Genomic DNA, 6246 nt, shown 5'->3' with positions numbered 1-6246 from the left:
CCCTGCCCTGCGACACAGAGCTACTATCATTCCTTAAAATATCTCAACATCCCTCTTAAGCCAAAAATAATATTTGGTAAATAATGTTATCTACAAATAGTAGACTGTTTACAACAGATCTGTCTGTACTATGAGATTGGTTTCCAGAGCTCTCTCTGTGTGTACACTCTCTCTAACTTCAACAGAGGACCCCACCACAGTGCCAGCACTCCAACCACCGGGGCAGGACCATGTGTCCAGACCCTCGCAAACTCCTCAGATACATTTAACTCCACTGATACCAGTGGACTCTGCATACAGCTGCCTGTATCCTCAAGGACTTTTAAGGATAATCCTCTATTTAGAAGTCCTTCACTGGAAACAGCAAAGAGTTGGTACACAGATCAACATTTCCAGAGGCCTAAGGGAGATACTGAGTTCTCAATTACTTTCAGTCACTATTTGCAGCAAATTCTCATTAGCCCTTTTTAAAATCCTTTTGATGATACACACTGAGTAGCACCATAGAGTGAACACACTATGGCCAGTACACAGAATGTCACAGACCCTCACAAAGTATTACCCTACAGAATTAACCACCTTCCCAATATTCTGCATTTGGCAGAGGGAGACGATGACAAGACGATGCAGGAGAACATGGCAGATGAAGTGCGTCAGGAAAGTCCATCACTCCAAAAACATAGCAAAATTGTAATAAAATATTTGTGATTAAAGCAAATCCACAGCACAAATTGACAGTATGATTCTGGACAACACTTGAGCTAAATATTTGCTACAGAAACACCAAATTCACAGATTTTTGAAAGCTATGCTTCTTTTCCTCTGTTAAAGATTTGTAGTTTATGGGTACAGCAATTCACTCATGATTTGTAAATTCGTATGTATCATTCAGATACTCCATGATCTGTGCTGAACAAGCAAGGGCATTCCACCAGATGCACCAAGATATTCCATGCTTGTGACCACGCATGTGATCACAAGGTGGAGGAAGAAACAGAGGAAGAAATCTACATGTCACACTGTATTCCGTATTTTTCTTAGTAATAAGCCTTTGAAGAATGATCAGACATAAAGAACAAAAGGGAAAAAACACACTTTAAGAGGTTTTTTCTTCTGTTTTGCTTGACTTCCTTAACATACTGTGTCTACACAAGAGAGGTTTGTCATCCCTATATAAAATTATTTATTCTAAGCACCTTGAAGTATTTTCTCCAGTGAATTCCATTTTAATATGGTTGGGCATTTCACAGAAGTTCTGAGGAAAATCATGTAATGACTTGTATTAAAAGAGAGTCATGTTAAAAAGGAAAGAATGCAAGTTATTAACTAATATAAACCCTCTGGGTTTCTCTTCCCACCCCCTTCAGGCTCTTCCATCTAGAATTTTATGGTCTTGCTTCAGTTTAGCATTAGCAATTGTGGTGCACATGGAAATTGAAATATGGGTGCATGAGGAAAGAGTCATACTGTAAATTACATTTCTGGGACAATTAGTTTTTAAAGAAGGTAAAAAACTATTTAACTACTTTTATTTAAGTTTATATAGAAGAATGATCCTTATCTTGTGCAATCCTTATCTCATACTTGTAATATCATTTTTACAGCCCCTGATAGCACAGTAAACATTTTCCTAGAACTTGAAGAGCTGCTGACACCTTACTTTGTACCTACCATAAAATAAGTCTTTTGCACACATTGCAAATCCATTTCAGATATATTTGCATTAAAGACCATTTTAAATAAGCCACTGAAAACAGAGGAAGGAAGAAGGAAAAGAATGAAGCTTTCCAAGGCCAACGATGTTTGCTTCATCAGCCTAAACCAAACAGATTATGCAAACAGCTATTTCTGTCAGGAGAAAAAGCCACCAAAATCTGTAGTATAATTACCATAAAAATATCTTATTACCAAGCAGAAGAAAATGTTCACTGTTGCCCTCCCCAGCATATGATTAGGAAAAATTGCATTCTAAAGATTAGGATTCATTAGGTTAACATGTATTTTTTATTGTATGTTTCATGAAACTTCAGAAAATGCAAGTAATAGCAATTTCTATTGGAACTATGTTTTCAAGCCGTTTTTGCTTGACATACCTTAATTTACTTAATGTTCTCAAATTTACTGTTACAAGACTCCTGGCTAAAGCAGGCTGCCTCCCACACGTTTTCCTGTTCTTGATATAAAACCATCACCTCTGAAGATTCATTTGCTTCTGTTGATACAGCTCTTGTCAGATACATTCATATCTTTGCACCATCTTTCACAACCCTGGTGCAGCACTGAGCTACTTAAACCCGACAGTGATTAATAGGCATTATGGAACAGATACAAGTAGTCAGTGTTACTCTGCATCTCTAGCTTTGTACACAAAGCTTGAAAAGAAAATTGAAACTGACCTATTGGCACTTTCAAGTAAGTTTAAACTACTGGCTGAAATAAATATTTCCATTCCAAGACTTAAATATATCAGTGCTGATGCCCTTTTTGTGTATTTCAGGCTTCCAGATATGTGGGTATATGTTTGTGTTTAGACTACTAGGTGTCAAAACCAGCTAACACTTCTACACAAGCTTTTTCTAACCCCTTAATGCATTTCTAGTCCAACGCAAACCAAACCAAACCATCCAAGAGGTGAAGCAGAGCTGTACGGTTCCCCATGCAGCCCCTCACTGTGATAATGGAAATAGATGCTTTAATAGCAGCGCTTCCCACTTGTGGCCACAGCAAAGATTTAATTGAGAACTGACTTGCTCTTCACTAAAATAACGAAATAAGTCAATAAAATAAAGTACAAATACAGTTTAAATAAAATATAAACCCAGTCCTTTTAGAAGCAGGAAGGGCATTTTTTAATTATTTTTATCCAAAGAAACAAATAATACTTGCTTGCACTGAAAACACCGACATTCTGAAAATAAACCGCAGCAGGAACACCATTTATGCACATTAGATTTGTTTCCCCTGGGTGCTTCTCATTGATGAAAAATCTCAGCTATTAGATATCAATATAATAAACATTGACTGGATGATGAACTGCCAGATCTCAGCAACCAGCCACTAACATGGCACCACCACCAGAGAAGAGCCCTCCCCGGCAGTGGGAAACCACCAGTTAGTGCTCTTCGGCCTTCTCAAATAGTGACATCTTGCTCTTTTGCTATCTCCACATCAAGCCTGGGTATCTTTCTAACACCCTTTAGTTACAGATCTCTCAGTTTGGGCTCCAAACAGCAAAGGGCTCAGAGACAAGCAGGAAGCTGGACAACCTAGCAGCCTTTTCTAGGATTAATCTCTCTTAAATCTAGGGCTGCGAGATGCCAATAAGCGCTGGAATTAGTTTCCAAGAACCACTGAGCTCACACCAACTTCATGGCAAACCGTTTTTACGCACAGAAAGCATGTGGCACACCTCAGGGCCAATAAATACCAATAAACAGACTGCAGCTGAATCACAGAATCATGGTTTATGTTGGAAGGGACCTTAATGCTCATCCAGTTCCAACCCCTGCCATGGGCAGGGACACCTTCCACTAGAGCAGGTTGCTCTTAAACCTTCATAATTCAACCAGTGGATAGCAAAGCGCCAAAACACTTTGCTGTATTGAGGAACTGAAGACTTCCTATTCCGAATCTATCGATTTTTGACCTGGGCACAGAAGAGGCGAATATAACCATTTATTCTTAACAAATATAACATTTATTCCTGACAAAACCTACTAGGCCCAGCCGCACAACCAACACCATCACATTAGATGCATTACTCAAAGTTCTTATTCACGCTATCACCGCCGGGAAGTCAATCACGTCAGATGAGCAGGGGCGGGGGACAGCGTCCTAAACTGCTGTGGAGGTGATTTAACGAGACCCACCTCGCGGCAGCACCTTCCCACAGCCCGGAGGGAGCCGCCAAGCCGCCGTCCCACCGTGTCCTACCATGTCCCACCGCCCTTAGCGACGAAAGGAAGGCGACGAGCCCGGTGAACGGGCTACCGAGCCCCGGACACGGCGGCCACCTCAGAGCGGCAGCGCCGACCGTTAACGAGGGGCGCCCACCGCGCCCGCTGATTGGCTGCTGAGTGGGATTTGAACGGGAGGGCGGGAAGGCCCGTTGGGCGGGAGCCATCACCTCACAGCCCCAGGCGGGAAGGGCGGCGCCTTATGGCGGCAGGGCAGGGGCGTTTGGTGCGCTGGAAGGTGAAAGGGGATGAGCAATAAACTCAACACAAGGCAGGTGTGGCTCTCTGTTTCCTACAGGCTTCTCTCTCCATAACCCTCCATGGAGGTGGCTGACCAGGTCTGTGCAGTTAGAGTGGCTGCAAGCTCTGAGGTGGAAGCCCATCAGTAACAAAACACACTAGAGAGGGGAATTTATGTGATTTGGATGAACAAATAATTCCAGATCTCACTCATCAGGCAGCTACTGAAGGATTTCATTTCAACCACATGAATAAGCCCAGCATGTTCGTGCCCGTCTGAGGCACTGGGCTTAGATGATTACTTGAGGCATTTATTACACTCACCTTTAACTCCGTGACTTTAGAACATCAAAAATAAAAACCCAACCAAACCCAAAATTGAAAAAATATTTTAGCTAATATCCAGTTAATCTAATAAGATAAAGTGCAGTGCTTTTAGCTTTGTCTGGAAATTATAGAATCCCAGACTGGTTTGGGTTGAAGGGACCTTAAAGCTCATCCAGCTCCAACCCCCTGCACGGGCAGGGACACCTTCCACTAGAGCAGGTTGCTCCAAGCCCCTGTGTCCAACCTGGCCTTGAACACTGCCAGGGATGGGGCAGCCACAGCTTCTCTGGGCACCCTGTGCCAGCGCCTCAGCACCCTCACAGGGAAGAGCTTCTGCCTAAGAGCTCATCTCAATCTCCCTTATGTCCAACCTGAATTTCCCCTGTTTATCCTCATTTTAGCTTCTCTTAGAGAAATTTAAACATTAGCTGAAATAATAGTCTTTAAAAGTTATCTGAGTGGTGATACTTGGGTTTGTGCTTCCTTCCTCTTGCCAGGGAGCCACAGGAAGCGTTATGTATGTATTTGTCACTGCAAAGAACACTTCTGGGCTGTTAGGTCAAATTCAGTTAATGCCAAATGCCAGCTGATGAGCTCCAGGCAGGGAATGACTTTAAAAGGTGTGTGACATCCTGGTGCTGAAGAGGCTTGGTCTGTCTGAGACAGAAAGTTTTATTTCCTCTGAATGTATAATCATGTCTCCATGAATGTTTTAATTTCAGGGGACATACTGTACTCTGTGTTCTCCTGCATTGTGAAACTACAGCCATCAAAGCAGCCTGCGGGTTTAATTAGACAGTTATATATTAGGGTGTTAAAGTATGCATTTGGGAAATAAAAACCTGATTTTCAAACCTAGTTGAATGCCGGTAAACAGAGTAACATTCGTGTAACTGTTGTACGCCATGCCTTTCACAACATCATTCATAAAGTGTTTTGGGGTTAAGTTTTGGTGTTTTGAGGTTTTTTCTAACTAAAATAGGTCCTGGATATTTCTAGCTTTCAGGCCTGGTGTGTGTAGCACCTTTCATAGCTGAAACTGGGTCTGCGTACTCACACTCAAAGAATGCTTTGTACCCCTGTTCCTTTGCTTGGCTGCATGCCTGAGGAAACACACTTTACACCATGCACAGGGCCAGCAAGTGGTACATAAACATGACAGTTTGATATTTTACTGAAGGCTTTACCTGTTACTGACAGTTTGCCTTTGGCCAAGCTTTGCTATTCCATACAAGTACAACTGCGTGCCTAACTCTCCCAGGAAATACAGTAAACGCAGCGTATTCCTATAATTGATCATCTGGAATAATTTGTTAATCTATAGCTAAACTATAAAGATTATAAAATACCCAGTTTGCTATTCTGATTCATTCTGTCATCCAGCAGCAAAGGAAGAACCAAAAACATTTGGAACTTGCCTCTCCCTCATGTGTTAACTTCCTTTCCTAAAGTAAATTTCATTATGTGTTCTCTATATTGCTGTTTGTAATTTCCCTGCCTGTTTTTATTCCTTGCTACAAATCACTTTCATGTGCAAGCTTCATTAACGTGCTTCACACCCTCTCCTAAAATAATTAAATTATTTTTAAATAAAACAGCCCTTTGTTATTTAAGGTCCTCTGTCAGTTTTCAAAATAATGGCTGGGAATCATCCAACTGCAATTATGCTCTACCTACCTAAATTCTCTTTGTAGTTTTAATTAAAATACATTACCCAGCATGA

Source organism: Strigops habroptila (genome assembly GCF_004027225.2).
Source record: "Strigops habroptila isolate Jane chromosome 13 unlocalized genomic scaffold, bStrHab1.2.pri S16, whole genome shotgun sequence".
Lineage (NCBI taxonomy): Eukaryota > Metazoa > Chordata > Aves > Psittaciformes > Psittacidae > Strigops > Strigops habroptila.
Note: the sequence above shows the minus strand (reverse complement) of the source record.